Source organism: Dipodomys spectabilis, unplaced genomic scaffold (genome assembly GCF_019054845.1).
Source record: "Dipodomys spectabilis isolate Male_0828 unplaced genomic scaffold, ASM1905484v1 ptg000266l, whole genome shotgun sequence".
Lineage (NCBI taxonomy): Eukaryota > Metazoa > Chordata > Mammalia > Rodentia > Heteromyidae > Dipodomys > Dipodomys spectabilis.
Genome location: NW_024870943.1, coordinates 1238347 through 1264557, shown reverse-complemented (window position 1 = coordinate 1264557; position 26211 = coordinate 1238347). Strand labels below are relative to the sequence as shown.

The 26211-nt window shown below is 46.5% G+C and overlaps 1 pseudogene; it reads right to left on the bottom strand.

Annotated features, from left to right (window-relative positions):
- Positions 1–14973: 14973 nt before the first annotated feature.
- LOC122125478 lies at positions 14974–15219 on the bottom strand (annotated as a pseudogene).
- Between the last annotated feature and the right edge of the window lie 10992 nt (positions 15220–26211).

The window sequence follows — 26211 nt, the reverse complement described above, 5'->3', positions numbered from 1 at the left end:
GGGTGGGGAAGGGGGGAAGGTGGGGAAGGAGAAGGATTGGGATTGGGGGGGAGGGGGGAGGCTGGGAAGGGATGTGTAGGGTAAACAAAGGAGGAGGCTGCAATGCTTAGTAAGAAATGTACGCATTATCCTGCCCAAGTAACTGTAACTCCTCTGTACAGTATGTTCACAAATAAAATTAAATTAAATTAAAAAAAAAGATATTATACTAAGAAACGAGATCAACTAATATACATTACGGTTATAAGATTTGAACTACTTTAATCATTGGATAACCTTATGTGTTAGTATATGATTTCATAAATGACTTTAACTATATGAAGATGTAATAGTCATACTGCAAACATTTTAAATCCCTTTTGTGACTTAATTTTACAAATATTTAAAATTGTGTTGCATTTCTGCTTTGCTGTTTAATAAAAAGATGTTTCACAAAAAAAAAAAATAAGAAGAAGATGTAGCCTATTTCCATCACAAAGTACAACTAGGCCAGGAACAAGAAGGAAATCCTGTTATTTTCTGCCACATCTCTAAAACTACAGATTGCTGTGGAAAATGCAAGAAGTCAGACACAGAAAGGCAAATGCATGTTCTTGAAACAGACAAGAACAAGGCAGCGGAATTGTCAGCAAGAACATAAGGATCCAGGTGAGGAATGGTGTCCATGCAATGAGGTAGACCAGAAACCCAGGGTGAGGAGTCACTGCTGATCCTCTCCTGAGCACAGTGACAACTTTCTGCTTCAAAATCACCACTGATTACGATGAAAATGAGTAAGGAATTAGAGAATGAAGCTACCTCCTCAGAAACAACCAGACATGAAAAGAGATCACTCATCACCCTGCTTTCAGGAATATGCATGAAATGCTTACCTCTAATCTCCAAATGTGGTCTCTAGGGATGAAAACATTTTTAGAAAAAAAATGGCCATTATTGCCAAAGAAACTCCTGTACAGGAATGTCTCATTCTATTTGTTTCTTTTTTTTGTGCCAGTCCAGGGTTTTGAACTCTTGGCCTGTATGCTGTTGCTGAGCTCTTTTACTCCAGACTGGACTCTACCACCAGAGAGAGATAAGAACTGGAGATAAGAATCTCATGTTCTTTCTTCACCAGGCTGGCTTTGAAGCTTGATTCTCTGATATCAGGCTCCTGAGTTTGCATCAGTACAGGCTTCCATTTTTTTTTCTAACAGCATATATGATGATAAAACAAAAGGAGACTGAGATGAGGAGGTCTGGGAAGGTGGCTCAGTGGTAGAGTGCTTGCCTAGCATGCTCGAAGCCCTGGGTTCAATTCCTCAGCAGCACATACATAGAAAAAGCCAGAAGTGGTGCTATGGTGCCAATGGTAGAGTGCTAGCCTTGAGCAAAAGCAGCTCAGGAACAGTGCCCAAGCCCTGAGTTCAAGTCTCAGAACTGGAAAAAAAAAAGAAGGGACACTTTTGGTAAGAAACTTTGGGGATAAATGGCTTACACATCGCTGAGGATGTTTACTGTCATCTTAAGTTGGGCCTCAGTGTCTCCTGCTGTCCTACTGGGATCCAGGATGCGTAAGCGACTGCACCACTCCCCTGCTCCCTGGAGAAGCACCCACAAGAAAGTGAAAAGTGTCTTGATAATTGTCACATGGGGGAAAAGAAAAAGTTCACTGAGAAATTGGCTTGCCACACCAAGTGAAGGGAAAACCACCGCTCCCGCAGGAGACGACCTCAGCTGCCGACCTCCTGGACCCCTATCTAAGGAGCCCTCTGCAGCTCTGAAGTGCTCATGTGCATTTCAGAAACGACCCCCCCTGCCATGCGCATCCTGAGAGAAGAGGCGAGCACTTGTGTTCACTGCCACTGGAGAGGCGCAGCCTGCAGGAGAGACCCCAGGTTCCTCACTCTGGGTAAGGGATCACCTTAGCAGCCAGGATTCCAGATTGAACCCAGTTCCATAACAAAGAAACAGGGAAGGATAGGAATGGGCTAGGACAGTTAAAAGAACTGGGGTTCTAGGCCCCTCACCCCCAAGCCCTGTTGGTTCCTAACTTCATCTCCCTTCACTGTCTCTCCTGGTTTATGACAAGTGATGAGGAACCCTGATTGTCCAGGGGCTGGGGAAGATGTGTTCACATCAGCGACTCTAGAATGGCATTTGACCCTAAAATTGCCCCTCTCTGTCTCTAACATCCACCTCCTTCTTAACCCCCACCATCCCCACCCCAGACCTGGTTCATCTTTCTGGTTTTTCTTCTGTGAAATGTAGGCTCCATGTTTAGAAAAGGGTTACACTTGGGACCCACTCCCACATCAGTGTATTGAAGTATAAGTGCATGTGACCCTGGGAACATGTCACGAATATTTCACGTTTCTTTCTTTAGTCAGACAGAGAGCTTGAACTCGGCTTTCCCATGTTCCTTGAGCCCTTTTTGCTCAAGGCTAGGCCTCTACCACTTTGAGCCACTGGTCTACTTTTGGTTTGCTGGTGCTTAACTGCATAGAAGAGTCTCAGAGACTTTCCTTCTCTGGTCTGGCTTTGAATTGGGAATCCAAGGTCTCAGCCCCTGAGTAGATAGGATTACGGTCTTGAGCCACTAGGGTCTTGCTTGTTTAGAATCTTAGATCTGATTTTATGGAGGAGAAATGCAGCTGCCTTCACCTCAGAACCAGACTCACCTTCCCTTAATGCCATTTCTCCAGGTTCACCCATTTCCCTGAAAATGCCATCTTCCTGTTCCCAATGGATGAATAGAATTGGATTTTTCCTAATACATGAGATATATTAGGACAGTATTTCTGTTGGTCTGAATGCTGGATGGAGAAGGTTGAGTTCCCTTGGCACCATGAAAGCCTCAGTTTCCCAAGCCAGAGCCTCTGAATGAGACTCAAGGAACAGAGAGGATGGGAGATGCCCATGTGTCTATGGGGATGATCCTCTTAGGCCAGACTGTGGTTGGGTTTATAGGTAATTTGTCTCTTTTCTCCCATTATCTATTCCTTTCCTGCATGGGGAACAGGATGAGAGCCACAGACTTGATTCTTAGGCACTTAATTGTGGGCAACTTCCTAAGTCTTCTGTGTAGGGGTGTTCCCCAAACCATGGTGGCTTGGGGCTGGAGAAATTTCTTCAATGATGTGGAATGTAAAATGTTCTTCTATCTTTTCCGAGTGGGCAGGGGGGTGTCAATCGGTAGCACTTGCTCCTTGAGCATCTTCCTTGCTGTCAGCATCAGCCAGGGGGACTCCAGGTGTGCAGGGCTGAAGGTGAGAGCCCACAAGCACATTGCTCCACCGTCTACCTCAGCTGGGGGGTCTTCCTCCTGGTGAGCATTTTTTGTCTTATGTTCATAACCGGACCCAAAGCACACGACAACATGACAAGCTTAAAAGACTATGGATACTGTTCTTCCATGCATCAGGACCCAGCTGCTAATGTGCTGTACATGGCCATGCTCTCAGTACCTGAAGTTCTGTGTCTGGGACTCATGCTCTGGGCCAGCACCTCCATGCTCTTTGTCCTGTACAGACACAAGCAGAGAATGCATCACATCCAGAGGATCAATGTCTCCACAAGAGCCTCTCTGGAGTTCAGAGCCACCATAATCATCCTCCTTCTGTTGAGCGCCTTTGTCTCCTTTTATTCCGTGTCCTGCATCTGTCAGATTTGCTTGTCTGTGATTTACAACCCCAGCCCTGTGCTGTACCATATGGCGGCATTTGCTATGGACTGTTTCCCAGCCCTCAGCCCTTTCCTGCTCATGAGTGGAAACTCCACACCCTGCCACCTCCTCTTCACCTGCACAAAGAAGAAGAAAGCGATCCTCCCCTGAGGACCACCATGCTTGCATCTTTGCTGAACTTTGCTTGGCCATTCAACAATCTCCACACCTAGATAAAAGTCATCCGCTGAGAGATAGAGGTGTGCACACCCATCCACACCTGCGCATTTGTGTGCTATATATCTGTGTGTGTGTTCATCTGTCTCTATTGTACTTGCCCACAAAATTATATGAAAGTAGGAATGTGAGATTTTGAAATAATGCTTATTAGGTCATGTCAACTTCCTCCAAAAATCTGCCCCATTAATTGGTAGTCCTGTCAAATTCAAGATAAACTGTTAAACTCACTTAACATGTTTTCCTAATTCCATTTTGAGTCGTTTGATTTTTTTTCTTTCTTTCTTTTTTTTTAATTTAATTTAATTTTATTTGTGAACATACTGTACAGAAGGGTTACAATTACATGGGCAGGATAATGCGTACATTTCTTACCAAGCATTGCAGCCTCCTCCTTTGGTTTACCCTTCACATCCCTTCCCAGCCTCCCCCATCCCCCCAATCCCAATCCTTCTCCTTCCCCCCCTTCCCCCCCCTGCACCGACGTTGTAAAGCTCGTTTTGGACATGACAACGTGTACTTCTCATTGTTGCAACAGGTCCACCTGTATCCTTAAACAACTGGTTTTTCCCCATCTCCTCCACAAGTTATACTGACATCAAATATAGTGAAAGCAGGGGTTATACTGTTTCTTTCTTTCTTAATAGTTCCCTATGCAATGAAGCAAATCATTCTTAAAGCCCTTTCTGTTCTGGAGAAGAAAGTAGTTGGAAAGAAAATAGCAGCTCGCCATTGTTTCTAACATATTTATAAGATGATTTCTATTTTGCTTTGTATGTCCCTTCTCCATGGTATAACCCATGCTTTCACTGTATTTGATGTTGGTATAATTTGTGGAGGGGAAGGAAAAAACAAGTCGTTTAACTAGGGATACAGGTGGACCCATTGCAACAATGAGACATACAAGTCGTTATGTCGAAAAATGAACTTTACAACTTTGGTGTGGGAGGGAATTGAGTTCGGGGAGGGGGGGATTATGGGAAGGGATGGGAAGGGGAAACAAAGAGGATGCAACAATGCTTGATAAGAAACGTACTCGTTATCTTGCCCATATAATTGTAACTCCTCTGTAGGATATTCTCACAATAAAATAAAAAAAGAAAGAAGGAGCTGGGAAGGTAGCTCAGTGGTAGAGTGCTTGTCTTGCATGCCTGAGGCCCTGGGTTCGATTCCTCAGCACCACATAAGCAAAAAGAAAAAAGCCAGAAGTGGCACTGTGGCTCAAGGGGTTGAGCACAAGTCTTGAGTTGAAGAGCTAATGGACAGCGCCCAGGCCCAGAGTTCAGGCAGCACGACTGGACCCAAAAAATAAAAAATAAAAAAAAGAAAAAAAATAGCTGCTGGTGTGGTGGTTGATGCCTTTGTTCTGATTTCATGAGGAGGCGAGATCTAAGGATCACATTTCAAAGCCAGTCTAGGCAGAAAACTCTCTTAGACTCTCATCTCCAAAAAACCACTAAAACAAACAAACAAACAAACATGGAGGTGGTGCTCTGGCTGAAGTGGAAGTATCAATTCTAGAACAGAACTAGACAAGACAATAACCAAAGGCTGAGTTGTGGGCTAATGGGCCCCCAGTTTACCCCTACCTCAGAAAACATAACAGAAAACACACTGAAGTAGACAAGACAGACATGTGGCCACAAAGACAAAATCAGGTCTCAGTGAGTGGGGCAACATCTCACCACCATTCACAAGTGAGACTCAAATCCACTTACCAGGGGACTTGAACCCGGGGACTCAGACCCCCTCTACTCACCTCTGGAGGATTTTTCTTTTAGATTCCTGAAATATTGACCCAGGGACCTTCCAAGGTAGAGGAGAATTCCCAGTCATCTTGGGGCAAGGGAAAGAAGTCCCTAGCGGCCGTCCCCTCAGACTGACAGGTTCTCCCCCATACTCAGACCCCCTGGGCCAAGGCCCGAGGCTAGGATCATGCTGGTGTCATTTGCAGGTCTTCAGTGGCAGTTTTATCTGGCTGTGAGTTCTCCCTGCTGGCCCTTTTAAGTTATTGTTAGATCCTCCAGGTTTTTTATCCCCCCCCACTCCCCTACTTCTGGATCCAGAGAGGGTGGAGGAGGTGGCAGTGAAGGGTAGAAAGGGGGGGTCAGTTTAAAGGGTAAGTAAAAAAGAAGGAGCTAGAGAGAACCAGATATTGAGGGGGTGTTAACCAGTTTCCTCCGGGCTCTTGCATCAGGATGAATCTGAGAGAAGAAACATTCCAAGAATTCCAAAATACATACATACAAACATTGAGAAAAAACACCTTTACAGCATTTGCGTTGTAGTCTGTCAGACAGAAAGTGCCGGACTACAGTAGGCCCAAATGTCCGCACTAGTGTATAGTTTACCCTGATGGGGATCCGGGGGACGTCTCCCACCGGCCCGGTTGGCTGTCTTATATTGAGTCCGCCAAGTCTCCTGTCAACCCCAATACAGAACCTGCAAGCTACCAGATACCAGACAATCACAAAGCAGCAATGTTTTAACTTACAGGCCATTTGCATCATGGTGTCCCTGAATCCTTTTTTCCAAATTTTTTTTTCTTCTAAGTTTTAAAACTAATGGTTCTTTCCTCCGGGAACCAGGGGTATACTTCCTCAACAAAGTGAAAGAAACATTCTAACTGACTCTGTCTAACTTTCACTCCTTGAGCGTGAAGCATACCCTTGAGAGCCTGCACATATAGCATGCGACTGTTTCCTTGCCCCATAATTTCTTACTCCCGACTATACTATCACCCGCTCTTTTTCTGGACGTGTCCTCTTACCTTAGCAGGGTCCTCTGCCTTGATCCCTAGTTTTCAGGGTCCCTGTTCGGGGGCCACTTGCCGGAGCCTGCCGGCAACGAAAGGGAATCCTGAATTCGGGGGCGAGGATGGAAAAATAAAGGCATAAGACAAAGGATGAAGTCGGGAGGTCTGCAGCTCAAGACTGCAGCACCGTTTATTTTTAACTCTCCTTATTATATACTATTAGAAGTCAAGAGGTAACCTAAGGTCACCATAGTGCAGAAAAGCAAGGAAAATTTTAATAAAAACAAGGTGCAGATTGAAACAAGACAAGGTCAACTGATAGAAAGTAAAACAAACTCTACAGACATAGCAAAGCAAACCCGGGCACCTGGTGCTTTTCATGAAAGCCAGTTTCTTGTATGTGCCTTCAAGTGAGCACAAGGGTCAAGATGACCTTGGAACTTTACTGTCGGCTCCTAACAGGAAGGAAGGAAGGAAGGAAGGAAGGAAGGGAGTCCTGCTGGTGTAGCACGGACCACAAACATCAGGGCTCCTTCCTGACAGTTACTCCGTTAGTCTTCTCAGTGCTTATTTCTTACACATAATTTATTTTCACAACTCTTTCTTTTACTTGGCCATCTATGTTACATATCTCTAGACTCTCTGCTAATTCATCAAGGACATTAAGTGTATTTTTGAAAAGCACATTTTTTTTTAAATATAAAGTTGTTTTTACAACATGAAGGCTCCTTGAGAAAGTCCCTTGCTTGGCTATTGTGACATTTCCTGCAGTGCTCCTCATGTCCCTTGTTATGAAGTCACTTTACCACAGCCTCTGGGGTGCAGGTCAGGGCTGCTGTGCTGAATGAGAGGAAGGGCCTCCTGTCCAGGGGTCTCCATCTCCACCCGTTTCTTCTCAGGAATGAATTGCAGGGTGACAGCAAATGAGAAGTAGCACTGGTACCCCAGGGACAGTCACCAGCCCTAAGTACAAAAGCTCAGGGATAGGACCCAGGCCCTGAGTTCAAGTCCTTGGACCAGCACAGAAAAGGAAAACAAGCAGTTGGTATGCCTGCCGCCAGGAGCCATCCAGGGAATATGCGGGGTGTTGAGCAGACTCTGGGCTCAGAGCCAGGTGCCTCCTCCTGATCCTGAAGTTCCCACAGCCACCCCACCACAGAAAGGCTTTAATCACAGGCCTTGCCATCCCTGCACTCCCTCCCCCGACTCTTGCTTTAGCCAGATTTCTTACCGGTCCCACGACCTTAATCCAACCCAAAGTCATTCCACCCAGCACACACGTGTTCTGGGCTCCTTGGAGAGCGGTCTGGTGTCATCATTAACCTCACGCACCCTGGTCCTTTCCTGACCCCTGGTGTTCCCATCCCCAGAGGTCCTCCCCATCTGTGTCACCTTGGAGAGCAAGGATGTGGACCTAGTCTGCTGACCTAAAGGGCAGCGCGCGTCCTCCACCAGCTCAATGCATTCTGAGGGGATGCAGGCTTTCCTTGCCCCCACCCTGCCCTCTCTCAGTACCTGCTCCCCAGGAACACCACACCCTCCACCCACCTCACACTCTGTCTTGAGCCTGATCCAAATCCAAGACAACCCATGCCCCGCGCTTCCCTCCCCTACAGTGCTCAGCAATGCTCCACGCGCTTTTCTTTTTTTTCTTTGCTCGGCCATGGGGCTTGAACTCTGGGCCTAGGCTCTGTCTCTTCCTCACCTCTTCAGCTCAAGGTTAGGTACCCCTGCAGTACACTGGAAGCACAGCCTCCCATTGTCATGCTGACATGCAGCCCTGCTTGGACTCATTACTTCTGGAGAGTTCACACATTCAGGAAGTCTCTCTCCATCTCTGTCTCCTCCTTTCTTCCTGAGCACCCTCAGTTCTGCGCCACCATCTTGTACAATCCCTTTCCTGTTTCCTGTGTCCTTTCCACTCGGTGGCCGGACCCCCCAACTCCAGCTCCCCCGCCACACAGCTGCTGGCCAGAGCTCACAGCCAGCTCCTGACTTGGCTTCATTCACAGCAGCACCTGGTAACTATGCTCAATATGAAGGAGGGATGAGACACGCTCACCCCTCACTCCTCGGGATGACTTGAAGCTCCTGACAAATCCTTCCAGGAAAAATGGGTTGTGACACAAAAGTGCGACTCAGCCTGTGAACCAGCTGGGAGGTCAGTTACCCCCCAACACACCCTGCATCCTAAGTTTAGGGGCTCCAGCCCCACCCCTTGTGCACCTCCTGCTGGTAGAGCAGGCCACACTGTGGTCACCATCCTCAAAAAAAAACCACCAGTCAGGAGAATCGCTGCCATTGCGATCAAAACAGCAGAATCCAGAAGGGCCAAGAAAGTCCTGGGAGGTTTTGGGAGGAAGCGCTCGTGCCAGGTCAGATCTGGGAGTAACCATTGACTGATGCCTAGCACAGGCGCCATCTGACTTCTGTTCCTGGGTCACACCTGAGTCCTGGCATGATGGTGGCCACTATTGTACACTGCACACACCTTGCCTTGTCAGATCCCTGCCAGACTGTATCTACCTTCCTATTGTTTCTACTTCATTAAAATCCCTAACTACTCACTTCTTCTTAAAGCTGATAGTGCCTTGGCAGAGAAAACTTTAAAGCAGATGGATCCTTGTTATAATGAATTTTGGGGGAGATGGGGCAGCAGGAAATCAGTAGTGGGGCTTGAACTCAGAGCCTGGGTGCTGTCACTGAGCTCTTCCGCATGGCTAGCACTCTACCATTTTGAGCTCAGTGCCACTTCCAGTTTTCTGGTAGGGAATTGAAGAGTCTCCTGGACTTTTCTGCCCAGGCTGGCTTTGAACTATGATCCTCAGATCTTAGCCTCAGTAGTTAGGATGACAGGTCCAAGCCACAGGTGTCCAGGGTCTTACTCTTCAAATTGTCCAGGACTGGTTGAGACACACTTGCAATTTTGGGTGGAATGTGACATGGGCATGGTGCATGATCTTTCAATGCATTGTTGAAATTAGTTGCAAGTATGTTATGAAATATTTTACATCTGTTCTCTTCATGGAAATAGGTGTCTAATCTTGTCTCTAGTCTGTTTTCATTTTGGTATAAGAGAGAGTTTAGTAGCATTCTTCCTTTCCTAATTTTTGAACCTGTCTGAGGGGCATTGGTGGTAACCTCTGAACACCTGGTAGAACCAGTCAGTGTATCTATTTACTGCTTGATTACAGATATAATTAGGTGACTAAAATCATCTTGGATCAATCCTGATGGGTCCAACATGCAAAGAAGTGAATCCATTTCTTTTATGTTTTTTAATGTGTTGGATTAAGTTTCTAACATACTGACCAGTGACAACTTGAATTTAAAACTGTTATGATATTCTAGTTTTCTTAATTGATGTCTTCACTGTTCTTGGATGAAAGCTTGTCAGTCTTAGCTATCTTCCCAAGGAAAGTTCTTACCTTCCCTGATTTTTTTTCAGTCCTGAGGCTTGAACTCTGGGCCTGAACACTGTCCCTCAGCTCGTCAGCTCAAGGCGAATATTCTATCACTTGAGAAACAGTCACCACTTCCAGTTTTCTGGTGGCTTATTGGAGATGAGTCTCATGGACTTTCCTGCCTCGGCTGGCTTTGAACCATGATCCTCAGATCTCAGCCTCCTGAGTAGCTAGGAATACAGGCATGAGACACCAGTGCTCACCTTCTTTCACTGATTTTTGTTACATTGTTCTTTTAATCTCCATTTTTTTCATTTTACCCTGATTTGTATGTGTGTGTGTGTGTGTGTGTGTGTGTGTGTGTTTATGTGTGTGCCTGTCCTAGGGCTTGAACTCAGGGCCTGGGTACTGTTGCTAAGCTTCTTTAGCACCAGGCTAGTGCACTACCACTTGAGCCACAGCTCTGCTTTGTACATTCTGGGGATAGTTTATTGATAATTAGCCTCATGGACATTTCTGCTGTCTTTGAACCACAATCCTACCATCTGAACTTCTGTAGTAGCTCTGATTAGTGGTGAGCAGCATCAGTGCCTGGCTGGCTCTATGCTGATTTTTATGATTATCTTTCTTTTCTGGGGGGAGGCGGTCTAGTCGTGGAGCCTGTACTCTGGGCCTGGACACTGTCCCTCAGCTCTTCAGCTCAAGGCTAGCACTCTGCCACTTGAGGAACAGTGCCACTTCCGGCTTTTTTTTCCTTCTTATGTGGTGCTGAGGAATTGAACCCAGGGCCTCAAGCATGCAAGGCAAGTGCTCTACCACTGAGCCACATTCCCAGACCTTATGATTACCTTTCTATCCACTGTTCTGGGTTTGCTTTTAGACTGTACTTCATCGTTGATTGCATTTGAGACACCTGACTGTTTTCATGCCAGGCCCGCATAGATGTAAATTCCCTGACAAGCTTTTGCTGCATTCCGGAGTTTTTGGAAAGTTGTGGTATGGTTTTGATTCTTGAATTTGTAAACTTGTTCCTTCATTTGATCCTTAAGTCTTATGGTTGACTTTGGGCTCCACAGCCTATCACGTGATGAGAGGGGTGTTAAGCCAACATTCTAACTTGGCCTGGACTTACAGGTCCATGGCATCCAGTAGTACTAGTTCATGTAACTGGGGCAGCAGTAGACATCTATGGGCTGGCTCGCTGTCAGTCAGCACAGGGTGACAGTCTTTATCTCATCAACCTAGCTTGGGTTTGATGTCTCCCCTGCTCTCGTGGGACAAGCAACTGGGGCTCCCTTTCAGGTCAGTTCCCATAGGCTTGGGACTGTTTTCACCCAGAACTTTCAGTTTTCAGTCTTGGCTGGTGAACTGTCATCTCTATGCAGTGTTGGTTTTTAACTGGGCTGGGCCAGCTCTCCCTCCTGGCTGACAGGCACAGGGTAGATCCGGGTCACTGCTTTACAGTTCGGGCAGGTGTATACAGATCCGGAAAATACTGTCAGCTCTATGTTGTATATCAATTCCCCACCACCAAATAACTCCAAATTCTTAATATACTATCTATTGCTGTCTACTCCTTTCTATCTTGTATATTTGTCTGTTTTGCTAAAAAAAACAACTTTCCATGAAGAACAAAGCCTGGCACCTGCAGGAAAATGGACAGAACTGGAATTCACCATAGATCTTGGGAAGGAAAACAAGCCAGACAAGAAACGTAAATATGTTTTTCCCAGGCGGATTCCAGATTTTAAAAGATGCAAACCTAGCAGTGTGCCAGTCGCTCACTCCTGTTAATATTCTTCTCACACTTTATTTGTACTAAATTTTTTAAGCTTAGACTGTAATGGCCTTTCCGCAGCACAGCAGTTTTTGGAAGAAAAAAAAAAGAGAGGAAAGAGCTTTCGCCCAAGTTAAGTAAAGATCCTTTAACAGGTGATTAACACGAGCCCTATCCAGTTTTAACATGGGGTCGACGACATGTTTGTGGTTTTTTGCAGAAAGAAAATAAATCCCGCTGGTTGTCTGAGCATTGCATTAGGATTGTGGAGGCTCATTCAGATGACACAAACGCTGACACATTGGGCTTACATGCCTGATACCCCGATTTTGCACCCTACAACTTGGGAGGGAGTTGAAGTACTCATTCACATCAATAGATCAGCATACAATATAGCCCCGGATCCCTTCATCCAGCACAGCAAGATGGGAAATATCTCAGCTTCAGATATTGGAATTCCTTTTTGCTTTACCACCAGCTCTACAGGCTTCATTCCAAGCTGTATTATAATGCTATCCATGACTGATAAAATTTGAATCCCGGACAAAAATCAAATGTACAATAGACAGATGACATCTTTACCAACTGAACACCCAGTTCATGCAAATTCTTCTCCATTCTATATGATACTCCGTTGCATTAATTCTTCACAAATAGTAGTATCTACAGGAGAGCCTCATCCAATAAGGTACAGGCATGTACAGCAATTTGTTACCAATATTTCTGGAACTAACTCTCAATTAATGGACTGGTCTGGAGCTAATCTTACTAATAAGTACAATCTTGGACTGTGGTGGATGAATGGACATCCTCAACATCATGTTTGGATGCTGGTGGCTGCACTCAACAACATAACCTGGCCCAATTAATTCCTTTTAAAATATATTATGAGTTGTGTATCACCACCCCATGTGATTATGTATGGACTGTTTAATAGCTCTGTAGGAGCTAATTATTTTTATGTCACCTGTTCTAATTGTTCTTTTACTAATTGCTTGTATAGCGGCATAACTAAATCCATACTTATTGTTAGGCAAGCATCTTTCGTTATGCTTCCTGTAAATATTTCTAAAACTTGGTATGAAAATTCTGGCATTCAGATGTTAAGGCAATTGAAAGAACTAATGTGCCCTCGTCGATTTGTTGGGCTACTTGTAGCTGTTGTTTTGAGCTTTATTTCATTAGGTGCCTCTGCAGCGGCAGCTGCTGTGACACAAAATGTACAAACAGCCCATTATCTTAATCAGCTTGCTCATAATGCTACATAAGCCCTACCTCTGGACTCTAAAGTGGCAAAAACTGCTAAAAAAAAAACCTGTTTAAACAATTTCAATGCTATATCCCTTCCCTGACTTATGTCAAAGGATTGCTAATGTCATTCCTTGGCCTGGGAATGTTTTTACTGATGGTTTTTCTATGCCTTCCTTGTATTATACGTGCACTGCAAAACTCTCTTGTGAGTTTAGCCAGCCAGCTACATAAGATCAAGCTCCATATAAATAAATTCCCCCTGAGAGGAACTGCAGCCAGAGATGAGTAAGAGGGGGTGCGAGTGTGACCAACCTAAGATAGGGCCTTCAGCTTCGCTCTGAAAAAGTGCCCAATGACTGGTAAGGCAGACAAGGTGATCCACCCACCCTAAGACAGGCGGGTTCGCTTCTTCAAACAAAGAAGGGAGGCGATATTGATTACTTTACCAAATGGAATCTATGAACTAAATTTTTAGAAATTGTTATGAGAATGACTAAACTTCTACAAACCAATAAGTTGAATTTACAGAGTGAGATAAAAATACTGAGCTTACCAAATATTATACATATAAAATTCTCTCATTCATGATTCTAATACCAGTACACTCTTCAAAGAATTTGGTAACAGTTAATTGACTAGGTACAACAAATAAACCTTGCAACCAAACCCTAGAGCTGGAATAGCATAGCATGTGGCGCTTGTAAGATCAGTCAAACTTAACCAATTTTCATATATTTAGATATGTATTCACTGGAAGATCTGTTCTTTGCCAGAGATAATACAAATCTGGAGTGAAAACGTTTGGAGTTTGTACCTACTTTTATCATATCATTTTTTACCTATTTCTATTTATTCCTCCCAGACTTTCTACTCTTAATGGATATAAAACCAAAATTCTTTTTTTGGGGGGGTCTGTTTATGGGGCCTGAACTCTAGGCCTGGGTGCTGTCCCTCAGCTTTTCAGCTCAAGGCTAGCCCTCTACAACTTGAGACATAGCGCCACTTCCCGCTTTTCTTTTTCTTATGTGGTGCTGAGGAATCGAACCCAGGGTCTCATACATGCAAGGTAAGCACTCTACCACTGAGCCACCTTCGCAGCCCATAACCAAAATTCTTATCTTTTCAGATACCAAGTGGGTTATTTCGTGCAAAACAAGTTGGTTCTTTGTTTTTAACCGATCTCAATTTGATAATTTAGTTTCAACTTAAAAATCCTCTTTATAGCCCAAATCTGTTTTCAAATGGTTAAAGAGAAACCATCAGTCCTATTTTATTATTAGGAAGTACAACTGACAAACTTTAGGCAAGGTTTTGGTTAACTTCAGGACTTACAGATTCGGTTACTGTCAGGTCATTACTACTCAAAGTACTTTTACAAATGTGAAACTATCTGGACTTAGGAGAAGGTAAATGGGGAGGATGAGGCAGATGGAGGAGAGGCACACAATGCTAAACAGGTACATACATAAAGCTGTGCATTCAGTACATGATTTTGGTCACATTTTCACAGCATGGTTATTTTCTTGTATATCTTACTAAGTAAGTGTGTAGTAAAAGACTAAGCTTATGTATCAAAGCAAATTCAACAAAACATTCATCTTCAAGTTTCATAAATATATGCAATTCTAATTATAAAGTCTGTACAATACATCTGCATATTTTCTTAGACTAACATAATACACAGAATCATGGAAGTCTCCTGTTAAGTACTTACTTTTGCCTAGATTTGAAATTATTTTAATAAACATTCAGTGAAGCCACAAACAAAGGTACTATAACATTTGGAATGTATCCAAGTTTTAAAGAGGGGAGAGAGGGAGGGAGGGGGAAGGGACATAGAGAAGGAAAGGGAGAGAGAGAGGGAAAGAGAGAAGCAGCAATTCTGTAAACGAGAAGGGAACTCAATCCCTTACTTTCTTTTGCTTTTTGCATTAGGTGTTTGGAAAACACTAGAAGAAGACATGAGGTTTTCTATATATTGTCCAAGAACTTGGTTTTCTGATTTTAGCTTCAGGTTTTCTTCCTTAACTGCATTAACTCTTGCTGAGATATCTTCAAGTGTGTGTTGGAGTTCCAGCACTTGATTAATAAGTCGTGTTTATTCCTCCAGTTCCATCTGATTTTCAGCATCAACATCAATGTCAGTGTTCATCATCCTGGGCACTGAACTGTGCCTCGGACAGAAAAATCCTGATGAAGGGTCGTCAGAGGCACCAGGAGGGGCGGGATCCCAAGATCACGCCTCCGGCCGGGGACTCCAGCACTGACTGACCAGGCTCCATCTTCTTTATGCGTTCATCCACAATTGGGCCTTTGACTCCACTGCTCTGAACCTGGCTGACTTTGCTCCACACAAACATGTCCAGTGTCACTCATTTCTCTGCAGACACCATGGAGCTTCTGGGTTGCCTCTTGGCTATGGCAAGTAGTGCCACAATGGATATGGTGTTCAAGGACCTATATATATCCTTGAGAATATGCCTAAATATTTCATTTTCTATTGTCTTTTTTTTTCGGTCGGTTGTAGGGCCTGAAATCTGGGCCTGCGCAATGTTCTTCACCCCTTCAGCTCAAGGCTAACACTCTACCACTTGAGCCACAGCACCAAAGCTTTTTCTGCTTATGTGATGCTGAGGAATTGAACCCTGGTCATCATGCATGCAAGGCAATCAGTCTACCACTGAGCTACCTTCCCAGCCCCTCATTTTCTATTCTTTCTTTGGTCAGTCATGGGGCTTAAACGCAGCCTGGGCACTGTCCCTCAGCTCTTCAGCTCAAGGCTAGTGCCCTACCATTTGAGCCACAGTGCCACTTCCAGCCTTTGCTGCTTATGTGGTGCTGAGGAATCAAACTCAGGGCCTCCTGCATGCAAGGCAAGCAGTCTATCACTGAGCCACCTTCCCACACCATCTTTGGCTTTTGAGGACCTGGTCTCCACGGTGTGGTCTAGGCTAGCCTTGAACCTAGTATGCCTCAGCCTCCTCAGTGCTGGAATTTCAGGTACACATCACTAAGCCCAGCTGCATTTTTTACCTAACTGTTCATCAGCTCCATTGTGATTCCAAAGAGATGCATAATGCCTTGATGAGAGGCTCATCTGCAGGGAAGTTCTCAGTCACTCTTAGCTTTCCTGGGGCATAGGACCATTCTTCACCTCAATGCAGCTTGCTGGTCTGCCAGGCCCTGGGGAATGAGGCCTTCTGTGCCCACCAGGGTTAGCTGGTCTCAGTATGTCACTGCACTCAGCACACGTGATGTCAGTGTGCTCCATGGACTGGAGCTAGAAAGGAGAAGGACACAGGAGGGGGTGTGCAGTCCGCTGCTGTGGTCACAATCAGAGCCTTGAGGTTAAGACACTGTCCTCCCAGGCTGGCCTAGGCTGGTGTCCCTTGCTGCCAGCCTGGTTTCTGCAGGGGAGTGTCTCACTGCTGTTTTCTCCCTTCATCTGCACACACTATGATAATTTGATGCACCTGTTCTCAGGGGTTGTTCAGACAAATAGCCTCACTCAGTGGCTTACATTCGAAACTTCTATGGGGATCGGCTCTGCACTCCTCTCCTCACTTCAGGCCCAGTTATGGTTCTTGATTTTCTTGGGCTTATGGATGTATCCTCAGCCTCCCCCTGCCTCTGTTCCCAGACGGTGCCCTCTGTGTACTGAGTCTTCTCCAGCTGGGGTGCTTAGGAGGACACGGTGGTTGGCTCTAGGACCCACCCTTAATTCAGAGTAAACTCATCATGGGATGTTGAAACACTCACCCACAGACACTACTTTCCTGTTCACCAGCACTGGCTTGGGACTGGGAAATAGCTCACAGACCATGTGCAAAGAAAACAGAATTCCCTGATTTTCTCCAGATTTCCACCACAGTCAACAGAAAACCTTTGGCCCTGAAAATTTGAGCATTTCTCCCCAGTAGCAAGCAAGCATTTCCTTTTTTTTTTTTTAAATCTGAGACTAGGACTTGAACTAGGTATGTGATGATTTTGCTCATTGGCAGGTGCTCTACCACCTGAGTCATACCTCCCACCCTGAGCATTTCCTCATGGAAAAGCAGACACAGCCCCGCTCCTCTAATTCAGTTCACTTCTCACCCTAACTTACCCTGCTGTGTATGTGAAGGTCCAGGTTGCTTGCTTGTGTTTCTGACGCTGACCCCACATGGGGCTGATCAGCTCAAAGGAATCAGGACTGGGGACAAATCCTCACAGGTTCAACATAAAGGATGCCACTGAAAAGATTTGTATGGGAGCTGAGTGCCTTGTCTACACCCTACACTCCATGAACCCTAACATTTTCAGCTCTCAGGAAGCTCTCCAAACCCTCTCTATTTGTTCTTGTTTTTGTTAATATACAGACTACATTGGATGGGGAAGACTGTGTCAAAGTGTGATAAAGCAGAAAGGGTGTGACAGGGTGCTGACAGGGCCAGGCTGGGGGCCTAGTAGAGCCTCCACCTGCACTCTGTGGCCCTCCTGTTGACACATGGGGCTGGACCCTTCCTGAAACTGGTAAAGGGATGTACTGTCAGACACTGGTCAGGATTCTGCTGTGATGGCTCTGAGATGGAAAAGCTGGGTGCAGTAGTTACCATGGCCGTCCTCTGAAACAAAGCTCAGGTTCTATGGCTTGCATTCCAGAGGGAGTTAATGAGCCAGAAACTGAGCACCCAGATCCACCTGTACAGTCCAGTCCCACCTGTGCAGTCTCGGGTTCCCGTTCACCCATGATTTTGCCCACAGCATGGCTGTGTGTAGAGCACATGGGCAGGAAAGATGGTGCTGAGAGAGGTATTTGAGTAAGCAGAGCTCAATTTGCTTTACGTTTATTGCATAACCAGGCTATGGAAGCTTAGGTGCATGATAGGGTGTGAACTTGACAGTGATTGGTTCCTTTTCCTCCCCTGCCATGCCACCCGCTCTTTTTTCTTTAAAAAGGGCTTGCTGTGTGTTAATAAACGAGTTTTCCTGCTTGACTTGACCATCCACTGTGTCTGATTGTCTCCCAGGCAAAGGGAGGCTGGGGAACGGGCAAGCTGCTGCACTTACCTTTCCTCAGATCCTGTCCCACTTCGAGGAACAGACAAAGACCCTACATCTGGAACCCAACTTGGAGCATGAAAGGAAAAGATGCCTGCCGAGCCTAAGTAGTCTCCCAGGGTAAGTGAAACCCTTAGTATGGGTAATGCTATCTCACAGAAGAAAGAGGAGGAGGCAACGTTAGGCCTTAGGGAGTAAAGGAGGATTTGGGAAGTGGGAAGGAAAAGGAATGGGTCAAATTCGACTGAGAATGCAATGAAACATGCACAGTGGAAGTCAAAACAAGGGTGAAATTTCCCCCCTCTGACTCACGTGTCCCTGACTGTCTGTCGTAGGCCCCCTCCCTATTCCCCTGATTGGAGGGGAGGTACATCACCCTACGCCACCTGTGAGAGGGACCTGCAAGACCTGGAACCCTACCAACCTTCCATGGAGGGGCCGAGGGCTGGGGAAATAACCTACTCGGAGGCCTACCCTGCAAAGGAAGGGCCACCTGGGAGCCCGGACCCTAGGCCATAGGATTTGCTTCCCCAAGCATATCCGGTCAATCTGGCACCAGGAGCTAACAGGCCCTTGGAATGGTATAAATGGGAAGCTAAGGACCTTAAAGAGTGCTGCAAGGCAGTGGTGGAGGATGGTCCGAACTCTCCTTGGGCCCGGACCCTATTACAGGACATTGCTTATCACCCGTGTGACCCTGAGGACTGGCTGGATGTGGCCAAAGCCATTCTCCCCAGTTCTCAGTTTATTAAATGGTGTGCTTTCTTTAAGGAGGAAAGCAGAGTGCAGTCGGAGAATAACCGGCAGGGTCAACCCGAGATACCTATTATTTATGCCATGTTAACAGAGACGCGGGAAGGGCACTCCACTGGGTCCAACAGGCCACAATACCTGGTCCGTACTGTGACCAGGCGAGGCAGGCAGGACTTGCCGCATGGTACAAACTGGATGATGGGCCTACTGAGTTCCCCAGAGCAGGAGTGAGACAAAAACCTGGTGAGCCTCTAGCTGAGTTTGTAGACTGAGTCCAATAGAGTATTAACTGCAATCTGCCAGCAGGGAACCTCCAAGATCAGTTTGTAAAGCTGCTGGTCTGCAAAGGGATGAATGCAGACTGCCGCATGGCCTGTGAAGGATTGAGAGAGAGTTCCCTGAGCAGATGGGTGGTGGCCTCGCGGGATGTGGGAACGCAACAGCACCAGTCCCAATGACTAGCTTTAGCCTTACAGGCTCAGACATCTGCAATGACTGAGGCTATTACCCATCACCTGCAGCCCAGGGCCAAGGAACCCCAATACCATTGGGGAGAGGGACTTGTTTTAATGCGGGCAGGAGGGGCACTTTAAGGGGGACTCTTTACAACAAACCCCCACCAACCACCGGAGGGAGGTGGGAGCAAACCGCCCCCTATGCCTTGCCCCTGGTGCAGGAAGGGATACCATTGGAAAAAGGATTGTCGATCCAAGTTTGATTTAGATGGAAAGCCTTTAAACTAGGGTAGAGGCATTCTCTAGCCCTGTTAACTCAAGGAGGGACCCCCTCTGCTGCAAGGCCCAGGCAGCCTCGTGGCAGGATGACCCAGGCCCATTGGACCGTCCCCTTGATGGAGGGACTCGGCCTTATAATGAGTATTCTCATAACATAGGTGGGAAGCAGTTTCACTGCTTAATTGACACGGAGGCAGATCGAACCGTGCCCAGGGAGGAGGAAAAACCCTTGGACTGGAAGCTTGCACCTGGGCCCCCAATATTGGGGGTAGAGGGCAACTCCCAGTCCAAAGAGATGGTCACCCTTGTGAAATGGACTAGCCCAGATGGAGAGCAGGGAAAGATATGTCCTTTAGTGGCAAAGAACCTCACTGCCAATTTACTAGGGCAAAACATGCTAAGACAAATTGATGTCGTGGTCACTACAGACCATGGAGCATCCTATGATGACATCTTGGATGGGATAGAAGCACAATGGTTTAAATAAAATCTATAGGTAATTAAGGAAAAGGATTTTTTTTAACTTTCATAATTACAGAGAAGAACATAGTGGACCCGCTCAGGTGCACCCCCAATCCTAAAGGCCACTCCTTCACCCCTAGTACCTCCCATTAGGTGGAAGCCAGGAAGCCCTATCTGGGTGGAGCAGTGGCCAATGACCAACCCTAAACTTGTAGCCCTCCACCTTCTGGTGGAGGAACAGAAAAACCTTGGGCATATACTCCCTTCTGTGAGTCTTTGGAACACACCCCTATGTGTTATTCAAAAAGTCTCTGGGGCTTTGCATATGCTCCAAGATCTAAGTAAGGTAAATGAAAGGATGGAGCTAGTAGGAACTCCCCTAAGGGGCAGGCCCTGGACTCCTGCTATACCTTCAGAATATTCCTTGGTTGTGATTGATATTCAAGATTTTTTTTTTAAATATCCACCTGCATCCAGATGACTGCAAGAAGCTTGCTTTCTCCATCCCTTCTAGCCCGGCCTTTTGCCAACAATACTTGGCCACACTCTAGGGCCTATCCTTGGTTCAGATACCTCCCTTGCCTATGCCTACATAGATGAAATAATCCTGGGGCACCAAGACCCGGGCCGCGTGGAGAGCCTTCTGGCCCAGGTTCTCGCCATATTTTAAAAGAGGGGGGGTTACCCTAGCCCTCAATAAAATTCAAAAGGTACCTCCTTTTAAGGTGCTTGGACCCCACCTTACCTTGACTCAGGCCAGGCCCTTAAGCCTTTGCTGGATATTCCAGCCTCTCTGACCTTAACCCAACTTCAGAGCCTTTTTCGGGAAATCAATTGGCTGTTGCCATAGGTTCTTGTCCCTAAAGATAGTCTTGTGCCCTTATTTTCTCTACTAAAAGACAGGATGCACCATGAAGTTATTACAATTACAGACAGCGATCAGGCAATATTTTTGCAGTTCCAAGAAGCGGGGGATGAAGTTTCCCTGAGGAGGTATTCTATTTTTGAGCCCATTTCACTTTGGTTGTTTGCAGGTATTACACTGATTTCTGCACTTGTAACTCAAAGGGAGGAGCCATTAGAGTGGGTTCACAATCCCCTGGGGGGCACACCTCGGGTGTACTCTCAGGCAGACCAACTTGCAGACCAACTTGCCATTGTCAAGTGAAGGACCCAAGCCTAAAGACAATATGGCTTGGATCCTCACTAAATTGTTTTTCTTTTTCGGGTGGCAGACTTTGAGTGGCTCAATCGAGCCAATGCTCATCTTGCTCTCTCCTTGGAGGGGTTTCTAGGCCAAATTGACTGCATTGACCAGGAGCCTTTCCAGTTGCATGTGGCAGGTGCTGTGTCTTTTGGGAAAGGTAGTGCTGTCCAGACAGCAAAGCAGAAGCCTCGGCCTCACGCCTGGAGAACATGCAGTATTGGTTTTGTGAGCAGTTACTGAAGCATGATTGTGGGATAGAGCAAAATGCCAGGCTGGCATCTTAAAGGACAGCAGTGTAGTGTCCTACTTCTGGAGGTGGTGCTCTGAGCACTGAGTGCTGCGCTTCCTGTGGCAAGTCCTATGTCAGAAAGGAAGAATCCCAGAGATTGGTGGTGCCCTGCCCAGCCCTGAGGCCTGAGACTGTGGTTGGGCTTGGCTCTGTCTTTGGCACAGGGGCCGGTGGTTGGGTCAGGCTGGGGGGGTTACAGCCTGCAAAGCCTCCAGGAGGCAGTAGCTGAACCGAGTCTGAACAGAGAGAGGATTTTTGGCAGAGAACAGTGCTGAGAGTATAAGCTGTACCTGAACAGGAAATCTGCTTGCCATAGTGTTGCACAGGATGGGACACAGTCTCCCCTCCCTGAGGGGTGCAGAGTGGCCCTGTCATGCAGCGCTCCCCCACCCACCCCCAGCTCATATCTTGTTCTCTGTGCTGGCCATATTGGAAAACTCTCGGTACTGACAGCAAGCTTGCGCATCTTGGGGCCGGGATCCCAGGATGCCGAGGCATAGAGTAGGTGTGATGGGAATGCTCTGCCCCTACAGACACCATCTACGATGAGGATGAGGTCCTTCTGGCCCTGGCTGAGCAGCTGGGAACCTTCACCGGCCTGGTGGGGCCACAGAGAATGTGCATTGCCTGCTGGTGAGTTGCCTGAGGGGTCCCTGTTCCCACTCCATGGCAAAGACAGGAGCCAAGAAGCCATGTTGGGAAGTGGGCGCGGTGCTGTCCAGGGGGATGGCCTCAGGGCTGGAGGGCTGAGCAGAACATCAGTGCCACCCCCCTGCCCCGCCCCTGCAGCCCCCACTGGAGTCGCTGGCCATGATGGAGGAGACAGTGGTGCGGGCCAAGGAAGTGGAGTCCTTGTTGCCAGAGCCTGGCAGCAATGAAATGGAATCCTGAATTGGGGAAGCTGAGATATCTCCCATCTTGGTGTGCTGGATGAAGGGATAGGGGGTTGTACTGTATGCTGATCTATTGATGTGAATGAGTACTTCAACTCCCTCCCAAGTTGTAGGGTGCACAATCAGGGGATCAGGCATGTAAGCTCTTTGTGTCAGCATTTGTGTCATCTGAATGAGCCTCCACAATCCTAACACAATGCTCAGGCAACCAGCAGGATTTATGTTCTTCCTGCGAAAAAACACAAACATGTCCTCAACTCCAAGTTAAAACCAGATCGGGGCCCATGCCAATCACCTGTTAAAGGATCCTTCCACTTAACTTGGGCAAAAGCTCTTTGCTCTCTTTTGTCCCAAAACCGCTGTGCTGCAGAAAGGCCATTACAATCTAAGCTTAAAAAATTTAGCACAAATAAAGCATAAGAAGCATATTAACATGAGGGAAAGAGTATAATTCCCACATTTTAATTTTAAAATGGGGTGTTTTAACAGCCCATTGGCTTGTTTAACAATTTCTTGTTCTTGAGGAATATAGGGAATATCTGTAGAGTGAAAAATCTGGTAAGATTTACAAAAAGTTTGAAAAGCTTGTCCGACATATCCCAGACCATTATCAGTTTTAATATGTTTAGGAAGTCCCGTAGTGGCAAAGCAGTGTAGGGAAGGAGCAATACAATGTTTGCTGGTCTCCTCGGCAAGAGGAGTAGCCATAATAAAATTATAGTAGTTATATGGTAACAAGGACAAAGCAAAGCCATCCAAAAGATGGAATCAGGCAGGAGTTTAGTCTACTTTTTCCATGGTGGATGTGGTCAAGGTAACAATGTAGATTTCCTCCAGGTGACTGTCAGGCTGTAGCAGCAGTAGCAACAGCAGGGTCTCTCAGTGTCTCCAAGGGACTGTCACACCTCTTGCTGTGCTGTAAATTTCTACACAGACTGTTAAGGATACAAGTAATACATAGGCTTGGCAGGCTGTGGCCCCACTAGTTTTTAAGACTATTTTAAATTTTCTAAGTTAAAGAATCCTTAAAAAGTCATTTAAAACAATGTGAAAATTCTTAAAAATTTTTGGTAATGTCCAAACCTCATAACCTTTTGAATTTTAAACTTAAACTTATCCAATTTTTACAGCATGCTAATAATTTTTATCCTGAACATGTTCTCAAACACATACAAAACACACATAGATCTTAAAGCGCTCAAAAATCAAAATCAGTTGTACATACATTTAAAACTAAAACAGAACTAGACAAGACAACAACCAAGGGCTGAGTTGGGGACTAATGGGCCCCCAGTTTATCCCTACCTCAGAAAAAATAGCAGAAAACACACTGAAGTAAACAAGACAGACAAGTGGCCACAAAGACAAAATCAAGTCTCACTGAATGGTACGACATCTCACCACCATTCACAAGTGGGATTCAAAACCACTTACCAGGGGACTCGAACCCCCTCTACTCGCCTCCGGAGGATTTTTCTTTTACATTCCTGCTAATGTTGACCCAGGGTCCTTCCAAGGTGGAAGAGAATTCCCAGTCATCTTGGGGCAAGAGAAAGAAGTCCCTAACGGCCATCCCCTAGCCTGACAGGTTTCCACACCCCCATGCTCAGACCCCCTGGAGTAAGGCCCACAGCTAAGATCTTGCTGGTGTCACTTGCAGGTGGTCAGTGGCAGTTTCATCCGGCTGCAAGTTCTACCTGCCAGCCCTTTGAAGTTATTGTCAGAATCTCCAGGTTTTTCACCCCCCACCATTCCCCTACTTCTGGATCCAGAGAAGGTGGAGGAGGTGGCAGTGAAAGGTAGAAACGGGGGTCAGTTTAAAGTGTAAGTAACAAAGAAGGATCCAGAGAGAAACAGATATTGAGGGAGTGTTAGCCAGCCTCCTCTGGGATCTTGCATCAGGATGGATCTGAGAGAAGAAATATTCCAAGAATTCCAAAATACATATAGACAAACATTGAGACAAAACACATTTACAGCATTTGCGTTGTAGACTGTCAGACAGAAAGTGCTGGACTAGAGATGGGCCCAAATATCCACACTAGTGGATAGTTTACCCTGATGGGGATCCGGGGACATCTCCCACTGGCCCAGTTGGCTGTCTTATAGCGCGTCCGTCAAGACTCTTGCCAATCCCAATACAGAACCTGCAGGCTACACAGATACCAGACAATTACAAAGCAGCAATATTTTAACTTACAGGCCATTTGCAACATAGTGTCCCTGAATCCTTTTTTTTTTTTTTCCTATGTTTCTAAACTAATGGTTCCTTCCTCCTGGAACCAGGGGCATACTTCCTTGACAAAGTGAAAGAAACTCTCTAACTGCCTCTGTCCAACATTCACTCCTCGAGCTTGAAGCCTAAGAGCCTGCACATATAACGTGTAGCTGTTACCGTGCCCCATAATTTCTTACTCCTGATTATACTATCACCCGCTCTCTTTTTCCAGATGAGTCCTCTTACCTTAGCATGGTCATCTGTCTTGATCCCAGGTTTTCAGGTCCTAGTTCAGGCGCTACATGCTGGAGCCTGCCGGCAACCAAAGGGAATCCTGAATTAGGGGACAAGGATGAGGAAAAATAAAGATATAAGACAAAAGATGGGGTCTGAGGTCTGCAACTAAAGACTGTTGTTTATTTTTAACTTTCCCTAATATATACTATTAGAAGTCAAGAGGTAACATAAGGTTACAATAGTCCAGAAAAACAAGGAAAATTTCAGTAAAAAACAGAGTGCAGTAAAAACAGGACAAGGTCAACTGGTAGAAAGTAAAACAAACTCTGCAGACATAGCAAAGCAATCCCAGGCACCTGATGTTTTTCAAGAAAGCCAGCTCCTTGTATGTGCCTTCAAGTGAGCACCAGGGTCAAGATGACCTTTAAACTTTACTGTCTTCTCCCAAAACCTTGTGGGCCATCTCTCACGACCTCTAGCCCTCTGACCGCGAAGTCCACTTCATGCTGCTGGTGAAATGGCTGGTTGGGGGCAACTGGTTCACCTCCCACACCTCTGCCTGAGGCCTCCTCTCCATCTGCTACCCGGGAGTGTCCAGCACTGTGAAGGCAGAGCTCCACCAGTGAATCCCGGGCTCCCATGCCACCGCCTGCCCCACCACCCCTGTCCTGTCCCCTTGGGACAGCTCACCTGCTCGGCCTCAGTGGCAGTCCCCTCTCCCCCCCACGGGTGCGTGAATGCACAGTAACCCTACCTGCTGCTCCCCTGAGCTGCCGTGGCTGAAGGCCCCCCTCCTCTTCCTTTTATCCTGTGTGAAGCTTCTTATGCCCTGGGCAGCAAGCATGGAACCCAAGGTTCCACCCTCTCTGATCTGTCCTGGCTCCGAGTTTGTCCTGCCCAGCGTGTCTCATCCCTCCTTCATATTTAGCATAGTCACCAGGTGATGCTGTGAAAGAAGCCAAGTCAGGAGCTGGCTGTGAGCTCTGACCGGCAGGTGTGCAGCGGGTTAGCAGGAGTCGGGAGTCTGGCTACTGCATGGCAAGGACACAGGGGACAGGAAACAAGATGGTGGTGCAGAACTGAGGGTGCTCAGGAAGAAAGGAGGAGACACAGATGGAGAGAGACGTCCTGAATGTGTGAACTCTCCAGAAGTAACGAATCCAGGCAGGGCTGCATGTCAGCATGACGACGGGAGGCTGTGCTTCCAGCAGACTGCAGGGGTACGTGGCGTGCAGAGCCTAACCTTGAGCTGAAGAGCTGAGAGACAGTGCCTAGGCCCAAAATTCAAGCCCCACGGCAGACAAAAAAAAAAAA